General features: G+C 46.3%; 2 long non-coding RNA genes across 2 annotated transcripts in view; one reads left to right on the top strand and one right to left on the bottom strand.

Annotated features, from left to right (window-relative positions):
- Positions 1-11,657, bottom strand: part of LOC149462251 (uncharacterized) — a 74,065-nt gene extending 62,408 nt beyond the window's left edge. The window contains exon 1 of the long non-coding RNA XR_016312688.1: positions 11,463-11,657. This is a non-coding gene — a long non-coding RNA (uncharacterized LOC149462251). The remainder of the gene's footprint in view (positions 1-11,462) is intronic.
- LOC149462250 (uncharacterized) lies at positions 8,850-16,603 on the top strand. Its single transcript, XR_016312689.1, has 2 exons — positions 8,850-8,926; positions 16,149-16,603. It is a non-coding gene; the product is annotated as an uncharacterized LOC149462250 (long non-coding RNA).
- Positions 16,604-19,150: the final 2,547 nt, after the last annotated feature.

Raw genomic sequence — 19,150 nt, 5'->3', positions numbered from 1 at the left:
GAATGTAGCAAATGCATTAAGGTAAATGATGTTTTAGCTTTAGAACCACTTTAATAAATTTCAGTAAAGGAAGATGTTTCCTTTAACACAGAAGCTCTTCACATTTTATATTGTACTCTATATAGCACTGAATACATCACTCATAATCATTTGTCAACTCACAAAGTGACATCACTCTCAATAAAGCTTCTTCAAGCTAGAAGAAAGGTGGGCGGACAGGAGGCCTACTGATTACAGCTGACAGAATTCTGCCTCCTGGTGACAGCTTGCAGATAAAGGGACAGCAATCTGTCAGTTGGATGCCTGATTTCCTAGTGAAGAACTGACTACCAATACAATAAAAAGGTTTTTTTTTCCCGAGCATCTGCGCCTTTTATGTCTGATTTCTCCCCAACAACAAATTCAGTTCAGTACAAACTAATGGAGCACGCTAAAAAAAAAAAAATTGTGAGCAGGAAGTCCAATACTAGTCCACTCAGGTCTGGAAGGGATTTTAACCCCTCGCCTACCGGGCACTTATACCCCCTTCCTTACCAGGCCAATTTTCAGCTTTCAGCGCTGTCGCACTTTGATTGACAATTGCGCGGTCATGCAACATTGTACCCATATGAAATTTTTATCATTTTTTTCTCACAAATAGAGCTTTCTTTTGGTGGTATTTAGTCGCTGCTGGGTGCTTTACTTTTTGCGCTATAAACAAAAAAATTAAAAAAAATAAAAAAAAAATAAAGTTTCTTTGTTTCTATTATAAGATTTTTCAAACAGGTAATTTTTCTCCTTCACTGATGTGCGTTGATGAGGCAGCACTGATGGGTACTGATAGGCAGCACTAATGAGGTGTCACGGATAGGCGGCACTGATAGGCAGCACTAATGAGGTGTCACGGATAGGCGGCACTGATAGGTGGTACTGATAGGCGACACTGATGATGGGTACTGATAGCACTGATAGTTGGCACTGACTGGCATCACTGCTGGTCACTGACTGGCAGCATTGCTGGGCACTGACTGGCACAACCTCTGGGCACTGACTGGTGGCACTGACTGGCAGCACTGCTGGGCTGCACTGATGGGCACTGGTGGGTGGCACTGGTGGGCACAGGTGGGTGGCACTGGTGGGCACAGGTGGGTGGGCACAGGTGGGTGGCACTGCTGGGCACAGGTAGGTGGCATTTCTGGGCACAGGTGTGTGACACTGCTGGGCACAGGTAGGTGGCACTACTGGGCACAGGTGGGTGCACTGCTGGGCGCAGGTGGGTGGAGCTAGTTGGCGCACTGCTGGGCACAGGTAGGTGGAACTTGTGGGTGGCACTGCTGGGCACCGATCATCAGGGCACTGATCAGCAGTGCCCTGATGATCGGTGCCGATCCCCGCACTAACAACTGCAGGTTCTCAGCAGTACTTTCCTCACGATCTGACAGTGTGAGGAAAGTGCAGCCGAGAACCGGCAATTGCATTTCCCGGTGATCAGTGTGTCATTGGACACGGCTGATCACATGGTAAAAGGCCGCTGTGATTGGCCGTTTACCACATCACGTGATCAGCTGTGTCCGTAGGACACAACGATCATGGAGATCACCGGGGGGCACGCAGGAGAGCGCGTTCTGGGAGGACGTCGTATGACGCCCACCCAGAACTGGCCGGCCACAGTGTAGCCGTCATTCGGCTATCTGCAGTCGGCAAGTAGTTAAGGGACTCCACAAAAAAAAAAATTGCCAGAAGTTCCCTTGGTAGTGTGGCTTGTGTGTCCATGTATGAGATCAAGCAAACTGCCTTCTGGAATGTCTATATTTCCATCTCAGGTGGCAGTTTGTTAGATCTCATGTATGCGAACATAGACCACAGGTAGTCTGCCAGAGGACTAGCAAAGACCTTTGGCAGGTGTGTTCATTTGAGGGGGCCTATGGCCTCAATCTCATTGCCATCTTTAAAAGACATCTGGTGCATGAACAGACATAATGTGATTCCCTGCAACGTCTATGGGGTCTACCTGTTACATGTTTAGCACCCTCCTAGGTAGCTAGTTGATTGTTTTTTAGAGGCTGAATAGCAGCCTGGCGAAATAGTCAGAGGCGGTCGAATTTGGGTCAGGGCTGAGAGGCTCTGCAGACTAGTTCTCTGAAAATCCCTCCTGATCTAGAGACTTGGAGGAGTCACTAGAATTCAGTGGGAGGGGGTGAGGAGTGGCTAGTCTGCACTCTTAAGGGATCCTGGCCAAACCCCAAGTGGGAGGATTGGCATGGGGTCAGGACAGCACTTAAGAGTGACCAAGCCTGCTTAGTAGCAAGAGAGTTTGGGTGAATGATGGAGTGAGCAGGATGGGGTGTTGAGGGGGTCCAGGGGAGAGGCCTACCTACAGGCAGAGGAGCTGGAAGGGAGGATCTCTCAGCCTCAGAGTCCCCTGATAGAGGACAACCTGGTAATCAGGGAAGGAGCCAGCCTAGCAAAAGGTCTGAAGGCAACCACCAACCCACATGCTTGCAGGAGAGACTGAGTGAGTAACCCCACACCCCCTGGGCTGGATAAGGGGAGGGGGGATTTGGGTGGGAAACCTGACTAACCTCCATCTGGGACTGCTTTCATTTATAGTGGCAGCTTCTGGGCCCTCTTGGCCAGGGATTCCTTCGGGCAGCTGGGTGAAGAGGTGATTTCATCTGGCATCTGAGGAGCTACACAGGGAGAAGCTGGCTAGCTCTCCAAGAAGAGAAGAGACAAAACCCTTTCTCACTACTTGTACATAGTTCAAGGAAGTTGTTCTCAGTTTTACAGTTCCTTGGGCTTCCCATGTACCCCTCATCCCCATCTAAGATATCATCCCCTAATATAATCCAAAAAACAAGTTCAAGGACTGTTTACTGTCTCCTGTGTGCAAAGTCTGAAGGAAATGTGTGTTGCCTGGCTGTACAGAACTATAGGGGGACCCAAATCTCTAGCGACTCCTAAGCAGGTAGGGCTACATATGTCTCTGCAAGACCTTGGGGTTAGGTAGGGTAAAGATCCTCTTTAAGAATCTTGTCTGTCGCCTTCCCTGAAATAGAATTTGTTTTTTTCCTGACTTGTTCCACAATCTTCACTCTCTTGAAGAGCTGCAGCCATTGGAAGAATCTTTGCACCAGACACACTTTTGGGTGTGTTGGATAACTGTTACCCTACCGTTACAAGTTACAAGCATGACTCCCAAAGGCAGAGGCATAATGGGACTTGTAGTTTTGCAACAGCTGGAGGGCCGCCAGTTTGACACCCCTGCCCTAAAGGGTTTCTGGAAATGACTCAGGTCTCCTTTACCTGTACCAGGTACCAGTTCCAGAGCACACCAACAAACTTCAGGCTTAGTCTAGGGGTTTCTTTCGAAGAATTTTTGCAGTACTTGGACACAGGTTGGTAGAGGGATGAGGGTGCAGGATACTCCAAAACATAAGCAAGTATAGGAGGACAGATTTTTAAGCAAAATTCTGTACCTGGAGCTTCAGGCGAAAGGTACCCACCTCTCTAGTTGAGCTTCCACAGGCAGGTTTCCTCCATCAAGCTTCCTTAACCCCCCTGGCGGTATTCCCGAGTGTAGTTCGGGGTAAAGTTTCAGCACCACAAGCGGTAACCCCCCCGAGCTACACTCGGGAATACACTGCAGCGTTGCTCCGGGATCCCTCGGTCACTTACCTTGTCCTGCGCTCCCGCGATGTCCCTCCTGCAGTGTCCCCTGTAATGTACTCTGGCGGATGCCGGCATCTGTCATCTGGGTTCCGTCCCCTGCGAGCGCCGGGAAGTACGGGGGATGGAACGGCAGATTTGAAAATGACATATTGTGACATTCCCTCAATACACTAAAATCACATAGTATAACATTCCTGTATCAAACCATTTCACATACATTTTGTCCCGAGTGCTTTGTCCGGCGCCCTGCCTGCATTTTTACTGTTCTTTCTGCCTGGAAACTGAGAAATGTCCATGGAGTCCAAAAAGTGTCCCTTTAGGTCAGACGCGGTTTTAGAGCGGCTAGAGAACAGCGATAGTAAATCAGAACCACTTGCAGAATTGAGTGATAATGATTCGTGGGGGAAATTCCTCATCAGACACTGAAAACGATTCTGCGACTTTGCTCAGCGATGTGCGAACTTGGCGCTATATCTCACATTTCAGTGTTTTTGGTTTGATTATATTATTGAATTAAATGTATTATTATTATATTATTATTTTTTATGATTATTTATTATATTATAATTTATGATTACGTGTTTCAAATTTTATCATCCCCGGGATGTTTACTAGACTCTTGTTCGGACAGATTTCAGTGAGTTATTCCTAAAAATTACAGCCTACAATAAAAAAACTACATATTTCCATGCCAAAAAAATGGTACCGCTTTCAGCACCAAAAATCGGAAAGAATCATACCGCCAAGGAGGTTAAAGCGATTCTAAAGGCATTATTTTTTTTAAGAAAAAATAACCAACATGTCTATACTTACCTGCTGTGTGCAGGTGGTTTTGCACAGAGCAGCCTGGATCCTCCTCTTCTCAGGTCCCCCCCAGGCTCTCCTGGCCGCTCCCTCCTGTGGGGTGCCCCCACAGCAAGCAGCTTGCTATGGGGGCACCTGCTGCTCTGTGTGTCCATTCACACACAGATCCATGGCTCGGCCCCACTTCCCCTCTCTTCTCATTGGCTCACTGGCTGTGATTGACAGCAGTGGGAGCCAATGGCTCCAGAAGCAGGTGGGAACAATCAACCACCAGGCTCAGGGATAGACCTGACCAGACCTGAACAAATAAATTACTGCTCAACTGAGTACAACAGAGCCAAAAACTAAGTTTATCCAGTCTAGGGCAGGGAGCTACATAAGACGTGGATGATTATTGACCACCAGATAAGGACCTGAGGCAGAAACATGGTGACACTTGAGTAGAGGACAGGAGTGAAATCAGGACACATGCCAAGGGGTCTTCAACAGCCAGATAGCGAGGTACAAGACAGGATAAGAGTCGATATACGAGCCAAGGTCAGTTCACAGTCAGGCAGTGAGGTACCTAACCTGGAAGCAGGATAAGGATTCCAAACGCAGTCAAAAGAGATAGAACAGAATCCAAAGTCAGGTCAAAGGCAAGCCAAGTCATCCACAGGAAGGCAAACTTAGCAGGTAGGTTAGACCAGCCTTTCTCAACCAGGGTGCCCAGGCCCCCGGGGGTGCCTTGAGGTTTCTTCAGGGGTGCCTTGGCAAAATTTAAAAAAATTGCCCAAAACTTGTATACAAGCCAGTGGGCGGAACAAGTCTGCCTTTTAGTTACACAAAGTCACAGTTTTTCATTGTGCACCACTATGACCTTCTAGCTGCCAGCATCCTGACAACCAGTGACATCATCAGTTGATAAAGAAGATGTCAGCTGCCTGCACAAAATCCTAGTTTGACCCTCCCCTGCCCCCTCCATAAGTGCTGGGGTCACATTAGCTCAGAGAAGAGAATCATTGGAATACTACTCAGTACCAGTGTGCAAAAATGTATTTGCTTTGGAAGAATAAATCACCTCTAATGTTGGGTGTCCTACATGTGTGGATGTTGCTACATTATATAAAACTATTAGAATCACATTTTTCACAATTTAGAATGGGGTTCCCTTTTAAAATTATGGACAGTCTTGAGGCACCCCACTTTAGAATGGGGTGCCTCCACTGCCCATAATTTTAAAGGGTGTCTTGGCACTGTCCATAATTTTAAAGGGTGCCTTGACTGAAACAAAGTTGAAAAACACTGGCTTAGACCACTCAGTAATCTGTCCATGTCACAATCTAGCTTAAATAAACTGTTTGGCATAAATACCAGTGCCAAGCATGTAGGCCGGTGCAGTCTGCTTTCTCCAGGACTGGTACAGTGTTACTGTAGCTGGAGAGGAAGCCAAGAGAAACTTGGTTTCTCTATGGTTTCCTCAGTCCCCTAGAGAACCGTTCTAGTTGGCAACGCTGCATTCAGTTGACCCTGGTGGCCATCTTGGGTCAAGCAGAGCCTTTTTAAGTGCCTGCTCCCAGGTTTTGGTGCAAAGTGACTAGTGTAGGGAGAGGTATCCCATCTGTCAGGGACAGCACTAGTGATGGGGAGAGGTTCCAGAGGAGCAGGGAAAGCATAGGGCCTACGTCTACACAACCACAAGCTCCCACTTGGTTCGGGCTGTCTACGCCAGGTGCTGTCTTCACCTCGGCCTACTACCACTAGTCTCCACTGCACTGACAGTGAGTTCCTGGATGGGTGTTCCCCCCACTGGGTTTTTGCGTTTTGCAAGTTCTTCAATACATTCTTTTCTGCATCTGGGACTCAGTGTCATTACTGCCACCACACCACTGTGCACGTAGCCCACATGCCTGCATGTGCACTTACATTTCTTAGTGTGCTAACTGTGGCAGGCGCAGCACCCTTTGGTGCCTGGTGCGCTGTGGCATTAGAAAAATTATGCAATTGCTGTTTCTTTGTTTGATTAGACTGACTTTACTCTGTAATTCCTCCAATGCCGCTCTATGGATGCAGTAGGTTTAAAGAGCACACCGAATACTTTAGTTAACTTCTTTAATAACTTCAATCTTCTTCATATAACTGCTTACAATGGCTTATTTCTTTCATATTACAATGGTTTTATTCGTATTACATTGGGTTGATTCGATAGCTTATCTCGATAGGTTCAATAGATTTGATAAATTCGTTCTGTATATTTCGATAGATTGATAAATTCACTTGGATTTATAAATTCGTTAGATTACTCTACAGTGACTTGATTCGTAAGTTCGGTGGAACTACAAGTAAACACACACAACAGTTTTTAGACACAGATCTACCTGCACTGTTAAACAATAGAGGAACACACAAGTGCACCAAATATCTATTTGGCCTTCTCTGCTTCCATAAAGCTTCTCTGATTGGAACTTTGTCTGTTTCCTCTTCTGTCTGGTGAGCATGTGTCTCTAGAAAATCCTAGCAGGGAGTTTTACACAGGCATAAATTTGAAACTGGCTGGGATTGGTTAAGGCTCTGTACAGTGTGAGGCTGTCTGTGATTGGCTCACCTTATACTAACTCTTAAAGGCATATTTTCCTTTTCTGCTTCTGCTAACACAATGAATATAGAAATGTCATATAACAATCAAAGACATAAATCACAGCAATGATTCTGCTTTTGGCTTTAACATATGCACATATACACTGTACTGAGGTTATTGGCAGGTTTGGTATACACATATATGTGAACCATATTAACAACCTAGGACTGGTCTTAGCTGGCCAGCTACACTAATACATACTGTATCTTACAGCGAGCCTAGGCTCAGAACCATGCAATGGTCTTCTCATTCTAGCACACACTGGACTTTTCTAATAATATTTGTCTAATAAACATTTTTGGACTTCATCGTTCTGGTGTGGTGCTCCTTTTCTTACCTCTTCCTCTAAATCCCTTTCAGAAGTCAGCTCTGAACAATTCCAACCAGGGGCGGACTGACCATTTGGAAACTCGGGCACTGCCCGAGGGCCCGGGGTCAGTAGGGGGCCCTATGAGATGCCCCTGGTACGTTTTTCATAGGCTTTTTTGAGTTTGGGCAAGGACACAGGGGCCCCATGATCCCCTATTGCCCGGGGGCCCCATGAGTTGTCAGTCCGCCCCTGGTTCCAACTCTGTTTTGCAAATCCAGAGTTAAACTCTGTGATAAATAAGTGGTTTGAACACTGCAGGTAGTTATGGCTTTGCCAGAGGCAAGTATCATTATTTATCCATGAATTGGTAATTTTATGAAGCCCGCAATTCTCCCACTGTATTAATAAACTATCGACTCATAATATGAGCTTCTCCGATCATCCCTGAAGGCCATAAAAAGGTCATCAAGCTCTTCACTGACTATCTTCATTTCAGGAGATAATGAGGCTCATTATCGACATTCTTACTCCGTTAGTAACAATATTATGCTTTGTATTTAACGGGCGCTCTTCAAGATATAACAAGCACCTGAAGGCAAATCCCAGAGGCCTCTCCCGCAGTAAATTCATTCGTCTTGAATATATATCAGATAAATTGGCCTGTGTACTTTGTGTGATTATTTACTAAATTATTACTGCTCGCAAATGAAGGGAAGTCAGTCAAGGACATCGAAGTTCTCTGCAATGTTTTCATGATACAACTCAATGACAGGATTCTTTTCTTTCTTTTGGAGAAAGTTGTCGATTAAAGTGATTGTAAAGGCACTTTTTTAAAAAATTTTAAAAATAACAAACATGTTATACTTACCTGCTCTGTGTAGTAAGTTTTGCACATAGCAGCCCAGCTCCCCTTCTTCCAAGGGCCCCCCCTGACAATCTTGGTTCCTCCCTCCCTGCTGAGTGCCACTAGCAGGGGTGGCCAACCTGCGGCTCTCCAGCTGCTGCAGGACTACAAGTTCCATCATGCCTCTGCAAGTCAGTAACTTCCCATCTTTGCAATGCCTCATGGGAAATGTAGTTCCACAACAGCTGGAGAGCCACAGGTTAGCCACCCCTGTGACTATAGTGACTATAGTAAGCCACTTGCTATGGGGACCAGGGGCGGACTGACAACTCACGGGGCCCCCGGGCAATAGGGGATCATGGGGCCCCTGTGTCCTTACCCAAACTCAAAAAAGCCTATGAAAAAGGTACCAGGGGCATCTCATGGGGCCCCCTACTGACCCCGGGCCCTCGGGCAGTGCCCGAGTTTCCAAATGGTCCCTGATGGGGACAGTTGTTTGTGCTTGCTACTGAGCTAGCTCTGTGTGTCTATGAGAGAGATAGAGTGTAGTCTGGCCCCACCCCCTGCTCCCTCCTTACTGGCTAAAATTTATAACAGTAGGAGCCAATGGCTCCCACTGCTGTGTCTGAGCCAATAAGGAAGGAAAGAGCCGAGGGAGCTTCAGCTCTAGCACACATAGTTGGATCAAGAATGGGCTCAGGTACGTATTGGGGGGCTCTGGGGGGATGTATATGCAGATGGTTATTTTTATTCTCATGCATAGAATGCATGAAGGTAGAAAACCTTCTGTCTTTACAGTCATTATAAGTAGGGTGAGTTGAGTGGAAAAAATGATAATATGGTGCCAGTTTTGCAACACAAAACTAATTAACAAAAAAAAAAATTGGAAATTATATCCCAACTCCAGACTCTCTAACCCATCCCCATTCCATCGCCCTCAGTACTCCCACCTTGCCTGAAGACCCAGCAGGCGGTATATTATGAAGTCATAGTTACATAGTTAGTCTGGCTGAAGAAAGACAAAAGTCCATCCAGTTCAACCATAGAAAAAAAAAGTTATAATCCTACACCCACAGTTGATCAAGAGGAAGGCAAAAAAATACAGCAAAGCACGATCCAATTTGCTCCTGCTGGGAAAAAAATTGCTTCCTGATCCCCCGAGAGGCGATCGGATATTCCCTGGATCAACTTTCCCTATAAATGTTATATCCAGTTATATTCTGTGTATCCAAGAAAGAATCCAGGACTTTCCTACAGCAATCCACTGAGCTGGCCACAACCAACTCTGGAGGGAGTCTATTCCACATTATCACAGCTCTTACTGTGAAGAAACCTTTCCGTGTTTGGAGATTACATTTCTTTTCCTCCAGAAGTAAAGAGCGCCCCCTTGTCCTCTGTGATGACTTAAGGGGGAATAACTACACTGAGTTCACTATATGAACCACTGATGTATTTATACATGGAGATCATATATCCCCCCTTATGTATTATACATGGAGATCATACCCCCCCTTATGTATTATACATGGAGATCATATCCCCCCTTATGTATTATACATGGAGATCATATCCCCCCTTATGTATTATACATGGAGATCATATCCCCCCTTATGTATTATACATGGAGATCATATCCCCCCTTATGTATTATACATGGAGATCATATCCCCCCTTATATATTATACATGGTGATCATATCCCCCCTTATGTATTATACATGGAGATCATATCCCCCCTTATGTATTATACATGGAGATCATATCCCCCCTTATGTATTATACATGGAGATCATATCCCCCCTTATGTATTATACATGGTGATCATATCCCCCCTTATGTATTATACATGGAGATAATATCCCCCCTTATGTATTATACATGGAGATCATATCCCCCCTTATGTATTATACATGGAGATCATATCCTCCTTATGTATTATACATGGAGATCATATCCCCCCTTATGTATTATACATGGAGATCATATCCCCCTTATGTATTATACATGGTGATCATATCCTCCCTTATGTATTATACATGGAGATCATATCCCCCCTTGTGTATTATACATGGTGATCATATCCCCCCCTTATGTATTATACATGGAGATCATATCCCCCTTATGTATTATACATGGAGATCATATCCCCCTTATGTATTATACATGGAGATCATATCCCCCCCCCTTATGTATTATACATGGAGATCATATCCCCCTTATGTATTATACATGGAGATCATATCCCCCCTTATGTATTATACATGGAGATCATATCCCCCTTATGTATTATACATGGAGATCATATCCTCCCTTATGTATTATACATGGAGATCATATCCCCCCTTATGTATTATACATGGAGATCATATCCCCCCTTATGTATTATACATGGAGATCATATCCCCCCTTATGTATTATACATGGTGATCATATACCCCCTTATGTATTATACATGGAGATAATATCCCCCCTTATGTATTATACATGGAGATCATATCCCCCCTTATGTATTATACATGGAGATAATATCCCCCCTTATGTATTATACATGGTGATCATATCCCCCCTTATGTATTATACACGGTGATCATATCCTCCCTTATGTATTATACATGGAGATCATATCCCCCCTTGTGTATTATACATGGTGATCATATCCCCCCCTTATGTATTATACATGGAGATCATATCCCCCTTATGTATTATACATGGAGATCATACCCCCCTTATGTATTATACATGGAGATCATATCCCCCTTATGTATTATACATGGAGATCATATCCCCCCTTATGTATTATACATGGAGATCATATCCCCCCTTATGTATTATACATGGAGATAATATCCCCCCTTATGTATTATACATGGAGATCATATCCCCCCCTTATGTATTATACATGGTGATCATATCCCCCCTTATGTATTATACACGGTGATCATATCCTCCCTTATGTATTATACATGGAGATCATATCCCCCCTTGTGTATTATACATGGAGATCATATCCCCCCTTATGTATTATACATGGAGATCATATCCCCCCTTATGTATTATACATGGAGATCATATCCCCCCTTATGTATTATACATGGAGATCATATCCCCCCTTATGTATTATACATGGAGATCATATCCCCCCCTTATGTATTATACATGGAGATCATATCCCCCCTTATGTATTATACATGGAGATCATATCCCCCCTTAATCCCTAAATTATGCTTTTTTTTATACTTGCTTCCCAGAAGTCTTTAGTCTGGTCACTTGAATGTCACAGTCCTCTTCTTCTTCTGACCTTCTCAGGTGGCATGCTCTCCTTGATGATGTAAAGGCCAGCTCTCTTTGCACCATTTCAGTGAATGAAGGGCACCATGACAGCAGCCCAGGGGGAAGGTCCATGACATCCCACACTCTCTGAATGCACTCAGTCTTCAGAGTTGAATGACGCTGGGAATCATTTAAAGTGGTTGTAAACCCTTAAATATACTCAGTGAAGGTCACACACGGATGAATGTAAGAGATCAGGTCTCAGAGAACATGGGAACAAGCTGAAGATCATTTAACAGCTTCTTTCAGTGACACATCAGTTTCAATAGGGCACTGAGCACCAAGTGTGCATGCCAATAACTCTGTGCACGTGCGCATGCGTGTACGGCGACCTGACACCAAGGGGTTGATTTACTAAAGACAATTAGACTGTGCACTTTGCAAATGCATTTGCTCCAGAGCTTAGTAAATGACGTGAAGCTTCCCTTTGCCAAGAATACCCAATCACATGCAGGGAAAATGAAAAAAAAAAAAGCATTTTTGCTTGCACATGATTGGATGACGGAAGTCAGCAGAGCCTCTGCTCCTTTACTATTAATATACAGGATTTATATGCGAATTTGTGGGCTACCAATCGGGATTTGCAAGCACATCCGGAAGGATGCTCTATGGGCCTGTGTGCGAATACTTGGTGGTTGCGGGACAATACTTGTGCTCGCCAACGCACCAGCTTGTACTGCACTTATGGGACTCACCACGTCACCAAGTGATACTGCAGTGCTGGTATTATTATTATACAGGATTTATGGCGCCAACAGTTTGCTCAGCGCTTTACAATATAACGGGAGACAATACAGCAACAATACAGTTCAATACAAGAGGGATAGGAGGGCCCTGATCCTGGGAGCTTACAATCTAGGAGGGAGGGGCTAGTGGTACAAAAGGTAATAACTGTGGGGGATGGACTGGTAGGAGGAGTAGAAGATTCCTTTTTAGCTGAGGGCAGGATAGGCTTCCCTGAAGAGATAGGTTTTCCGAGATCGCCTAAAAGTGGGCAGAGTAGGCGATAGTCTGATAGATTGGGGTAGAGAGTTCCAGAGGATGGGGGAGGCTCTGGAGAAGTCCTGGAGATGAGAATGGGAGGAGGAGACAAGAGAGCTAGAGAGCAGGAGGTCGTGTAAGGAGCAGAGAGGATGGTTTGGGTGATATTTGGAGACAAGATTGGTGATGTAATTTGGGACGGAGTTATAAATGGCTTTATATGTTATTATTAATGTTTTGAATTTTATTAAGTGGGCAATGGGAAGCCAGTGGAGGGATTGGCAGAGAGGGATGGAGGCCAGTGGAGGGATTGGTAGAGAGGGATGCAGGACACTGAGTGGAGGCCAGTGGAGGGATTGGCAGAGAGGGATGGAGGACACTGAGTGGAGGCCAGTGGAGGGATTGGCAGAGAGGGATGGAGGCTAGCGGAGGGAGTGGCAGAGAGGGATGGAGGCCAGTGGAGGGATTGGCAGAGAGGGATGGAGGCTAGTGGAGGGATTGGCAGAGAGTGATGGAGGTCAGTGGAGGTATTGGCAGAGAGGGATGGAGGACACTGAGTGGAGGCCAGTGGAGGGATTGGCAGAGAGGGGTGGAGGACACTGAGTGGAGGCCAGTGGAGGAATTGTCAGAGAGGTGTGGAGGACACTGAGTGGAGGTCAGTGGAGGGATTGGCAGAGAGGGATGGAGGACACTGAGTGAAGGCCAGTGGAGGGATTGGCAGAGAGGGATGGAGGACACTGAGTGGAGGCCAGTGGAGGGATTGGCAGAGAGGGGTGGAGGACACTGAGTGGAGGCCAGTGGAGGAATTGTCAGAGAGCTGTGGAGGACACTGAGTGGAGGTCAGTGGAGGGATTGGCAGAGAGGGATGGAGGACACTGAGTGAAGGCCAGTGGAAGGATTGGCAGAGAGGGGTGGAGGACACTAAGTGGAGGCCAGTGGAGGGATTGGCAGAGAGGGGTGGAGGACACTGAGTGGAGGCCAGTGGAGGGATTGGCAGATACAGAACAGTTAGTAAGGTGGATGAGTCTGGCAGCAGCATTCATGATAGACTGAAGAGGGGATAGCCTGCGATGAGGTCGGCCAATGAGGAGGGAGTTACAATAGTCAAGGCGAGAGATAACCAGGGAGTGAATAAGTTGCTTAGTTGTTTCTGAGGTCAGGAACGGTCGTATCTTGGAGATGTTGTGGAGGTGAAGTCTACAAGATTTGGACAGCGATTGGATTTGGGGCTGGAAGGACAGATGGGAGTCTAGGATTACACCTCGTACCCTGGCATGAGGGGAGGGAATGATGGTTGTATTACTGATTTTGATGGTGAAGTCGGGGGGGGGCACGGGCTGGGGGGAAAACTATGAGCTCAGTTTTGGAAATATTTAGTTTGAGGAAGTGGAGTGACATCCATGCCGTTATGTCACTTAGTAGGTTAGTAATGTGAGAGGAGACTGAAGGGGTGAGTTGAGGAGGAGACTGAAGGGGTGAGGTGAGGAGGAGACTGAAGGGGCGAGGTGAGGAGGAGACTGAAGGGGCGAGGTGAGGAGGAGACTGAAGGGGCGAGGTGAGGAGGAGACTGAAGGGGCAAGGTGAGGAGGAGACTGAAGGGGCGAGGTGAGGAGGAGACTGAAGGGGTCTCCTCTCGCATTACTATACACAGGCACATGAGTTTAAGGGATTGATTTAGTAGACTGTGAACTTTGCAAAGTGCAATTGCACTCATCAAGTGCAGTTGCTCCAGAGTTTAGTAAATAAGGTCCAGCTTCACTTTCCCAAGAATACCCAATCACGTGCAAGGAAAATAAATAAACAGCATTTTTGCTTGTCAATGACTAGATGATGGAAGTCAGCAGAGCTTCTGCTCATTTACTAAGCTCTGGAGCAACTGCACTGGCAAAGTGCGCCGTCTATTTGCCTTTAGTAAATCAACCCCTATGTCCACAGTTTTTTTTAACTCTATGCATCCAACTTACCTTACAATCAGACACAGCCTGAGTATGCAGCAGTCTACTTGAACCTCCCTGATTAGGGCAGGCGTGCAGCACAGAGACATGAGCTGCAGTGCTGAGAACCAATCAGATGGTGAAGGCTCGGGGGGTTGTCATTACAATAGGCTCCTGGGGGCTGAATAGAGAAAAGTACACATTTTCTTGTTCAGAAAAACATGAAACGTTTGAATGGAAAATGGAATTCTTTCCAAAACGTTTTAGAAGGGGACTGGTTAGAATCTCTGCTGCATTTTTTATTGTTCTCCGTCCCTGTGGGGGGTTTCTCACTTCCTGTCCCAGTGACACCAGGGCTATTACTAACAGAGTATCCTGAAGATATATACTGTCTATAGACTATATAAAATAGATACATTTAGAGCACATTTTTTGTTTTTTTTTGCAATACTCAAATGCTTTGCAGGGGAATTGAATGGCTTTGCTTTTCATCTGAGAGCAGATATAGTGAATGCGGGGTCCGGGGAGAGCGGATATAGTGAATGCAGGGTCCGGGGAGAGCGGATATAGTGAATGCGGGGTCCCGGGAGAGCGGATATAGTGAATTCAGGGTCCGGGGAGAGCGGATATAGTGAATGCGGGGTCCGGGGAGAGCGGATATAGTGAATGCAGGGCCTGGGGAGAGCGGATATAGTGAATGCGGGGTCCGGGGAGAGCAGATATAGTGAATGCGGGGTCCGGGGAGAGCGGATATAGTGAATGCAGGGTCTGGGGAGATCGAATATAGTGAATGCAGGGTCTGGGGAGATCGAATATAGTGAATGCAGGGTCTGGAGAGAGCGGATATAGTGAATGCAGGGTCCGGGGAGAGCAGATATAGTGAATGCCGGGTCCTGAGAGAGCGGATATAGTGAATGCAGGGTCCGGGGAGAGCGGATATAGTGAATGCAGGGTCCGGGGAGAGCGGATATAGTGAATGCAGGGTCCGGGGAGAGCAGATATAGTGAATGCCGGGTCCGGAGAGAGCAGATATAGTGAATGCAGGGTCCGGGGAGAGCGGATATAGTGAATGCCGGGTCCGGAGAGAGCAGATATAGTGAATGCAGGGTCCAGGGAGAGCAGATATAGTGAATGCGGGGTCCAGGGAGAGCAGATATAGTGAATGCAGGGTCCAGGGACAGCGGATATAGTGAATGCAGGGTCCAGGGACAGCGGATATAGGGAATAGAGAAAAGTACACATTTTCTTGTACAGAAAAACATGAAACGTTTGAATGGAAAATGGAATTCTTTCCAAAACCTTTTAGAAGGGAACTGGTTAGAATCTCTGCTGCATTTTGTATTGTTCTCCGTCCCTGTGGGGGGGATCTCACTTCCTGTCCCAGTGACACCAGGGCTATTACTAACAGAGTATCCTCAATATATATACTGTCTATAGACTATATAAAATAGATACATTGAGAGCACATTTCCTGTTTCTTGTTGCAATCCTCGAATCCTTCGCGGGGGAATTGAACGGCTTTGCTTGTTATCTGAGATTGTCCTCGTCGTTACAAGCAGCCGCCTGGAGAACTCTCCACCTTATGTTAATGACGTTTCCTACAGATTTGGGTCGGTTTAGATCCCAGATAATTTGTGCCCAATAAATAACCTTTTATAACTTTTTTCTTTTTTTACAGCCGAATTACGTTTTGAGTGGAGAGAAATCTGGACACAAAAAAAATCTTCTTTCCATTAAGATCCCATCACAGATATCACCCTCCAATCGTCGGGAACTTGCTCGGTGGAAACATTGAATTGAAAGTTCGCTGTGAACATCGGTAAATAGGAGTTTGCGATGCAGATGATGGAATGAAGCTGCTCGGTGAACCTTGGGCGGCTGGAGAGATGGAAATTGAAGGGGATTTCCAGAGATAAACAGATGGCAACCTACTTTAAATTAATACCAATAGTTCCACTTTAATGCCGTTCATAAAGCTCGCAGCCCTGTCATTATTTTCCTGGTGGATGGAAGCCAATGGCTGATACTGAGCAGCAGAACCTGGCCTAGAAAGAGAACAGATTCTGCATTTTGGCGAGCCAGTTTACTGAGCATTATACCCCACTGTTCATTGATTAAAAGGATTTAAATGCATTAGCTGTGTGGATTCTGGCTGGAGGCCACTGGGAAGCTGGATGGAGCTGAAAAATTAAAGTGTTACTAAACCCACAACAGTACAATCAGTCTGTAGATGCAGTAAAGCATGCTTGTACTCACTGTGGAGCCTAAGGGGTTAATCCTCTGCAGTGTGTGAAAAAGGCTGTTTGATCCTGTCTTCTCTGATCCTCCCCTTCTTTCACAGTCCCCAATCCATTTCCCAAACAGAGCCTTGGGGGCAAGCTGAACATGCTCAGTTTGGTATGTATTGCTAGAGATAGTAGGTGATAGCATGTGATAAGCACAGGGCCAATCAGAGCTCTCCAGACATAGGGTCAGGGGTCATGCAGCCTCATAGGAAAATCATGGGAGAATGAAAAAAATGAAAACGCATAAAAAACGTGGAAAAAACACGTAAAAAACGCACGTGCCAAACGCAAAACGCAATGCAGAAACAGCTTAAATGCAACCTGCATAGGTGTGAACCTAGCCTAAAGCATGGAACTGAAAAATGAAAGTGATACTAAACCCACAAAAATATGTCTGCATATGCAGTAAAACATGCTTGTTATACTCACTGTGGAGCCTAAGGGGTTAATCCTCTGCGTTATGTAAAAAAGGATGTTTGATCCTGTCTTCTCTGATCCTCCCCTTCTTTCACAGTCCCCAATCCATTTCCCGAATAGAGCCTTGGGGGCAATCTGCACATGCTCAGTTTGGTGTGTATTGCTAGAGAATTTTTTTTTTTTTTTGGAAGAGTGCATGTGATAAGCACAGGGCCTATCAGAGCTGTCCAGACACAGGGTCAGGGGTCATGCAGCCTCATAGGACAATCATGGGAGAATGAAAATTTCTCCTGCAAGCTTTAACCAGTGTCCATCTGGACGCTGATAGAAGTCACAGGACTGCTATATACAGCTGATGAGAAAAGGGATTTAGCAGTTTATATTTACTAAAATAATTGCATTTCCATGTTCTGTGTACTGTGGGAGATCGGATATAGTGAATGCCGGGTCCGGGGAGAGGAGATATAGTGAATGCAGGGTCCAGGGAGAGCGGATATAGTGAATGCAGGGTCCAGGGAGAGCGGATATAGTGAATGCGGGGTCCGGGGAGAGCGGACATAGTGAATGCAGGGTCCGGGGTGAGCGGATATAGTGAATGCAGGGTCCAGGGAGAGCAGATATAGTGAATGCAGGGTCCAGGGAGAGCGGATATAGTGAATGCAGGGTCCAGGGAGAGCGGATATAGTGAATGCGGGGTCCGGGGAGAGCGGATATAGTGAATGCAGGGTCCGGGGAGAGCGGATATAGTGAATGCAGGGTCCGGGGAGACCAGATATAGTGAATGCAGGGTCTGGGGAGACCAGATATAGTGAATGCAGGGTCCGGGGAGAGCGGATATAGTGAATGCGGGGTCTGGGGAGAGCCATTCTCTGTAAACCCTAGAGATGGTTGTGTGTGAAAATTCCAGTAGATCAGCAGTTATTTACCAGCCCGTCTGGCACTAACAACCATGCCACGTTCAATATCACTTAAATTCCCTTTCTTCCCCATTCTGATGCTCGGGTTGAACTTCAGCAAGTTGTCTTCACCACGTCTAGATGCCTAAATGCATTGAGTTGCTGCCATGTGATTGGCTGACTAGCAATTTATGTTACCGAGCAATTGAACAGGCAGACCTAATAAAGAGGTCGGTGAGTGAATGCAGCAACCAGAGAAAGGGAAATGGAAACATTCATAAAACAACAAATATATAAAACAATAGCAAATAGGGTATACCCAGGGGCGGACTGACCATTTGAGCACTCGGGCACTGCCCGAGGGCCCGGGGTCAGTAGGGGGCCCCATGAGATGCCTCTGGTACCTTTCATAGGCTTTTGTGGGTGTGGTTTGAGTGTGGGCGAGGACACAGGGGCCCCATGATCCCCTATTGCCCGGGGGGCACCATGAGTTGTCAGTCCGCCCCTGGGTATATCATTTGCAAACGGAGGGAGAGGAGCAGGGGCGGACTGACCATTTGGAAACTCGGGCATTGCCCGAGGGCCGGGGTCAGTAGGGGGCCCCATGAGATGCCCCTGGTACCTTTTTCATAGGCTTTTTTGAGTTTGGGCAAGGACACAGGGGCCCCATGATCCCCTTTTGCCTGGGGGCCCCATGAGTTGTCAGTCCGCCCCAGGAGAGGAGAAAAAGCCAGCTTTCATCTGCTTCAGAGAGAGCCATACGGGGGATTGGTTCCAGTAATTACCCCCCACTGTGTCGATCACCCTCCCTGCCCACATCCGATTCACCCAGCTACCTGGGCCCCCCCCTGCTGGCTTGGGCCCAGTACAGGAGGTCTTGTGATACCCCCTTATCCACGGCCCAGGACAGGTCATCACTGGGAATGGTAGGAGAAACCAACAAAACCTGTGGGGGTAGCACTACATGAGTATCTTTTTGATTCTTTAAAATTGCATTCAAGGTTTATTCCTCCTTTGATGCTTGACTTCATTCTGTCCTGCTGGAAATTAGCATTTTATTTACTTTCAGCATCCAATAGAGA

This window comes from Staurois parvus, unplaced genomic scaffold (assembly GCF_062004578.1).
Source record: "Staurois parvus isolate SC_StPar_1 unplaced genomic scaffold, SC_StPar_1.0 ptg000179l, whole genome shotgun sequence".
In the NCBI taxonomy this organism is placed as follows: Eukaryota; Metazoa; Chordata; class Amphibia; order Anura; family Ranidae; genus Staurois; species Staurois parvus.
Note: the sequence above shows the minus strand (reverse complement) of the source record. Positions and strands in the feature narration are given on the sequence as shown.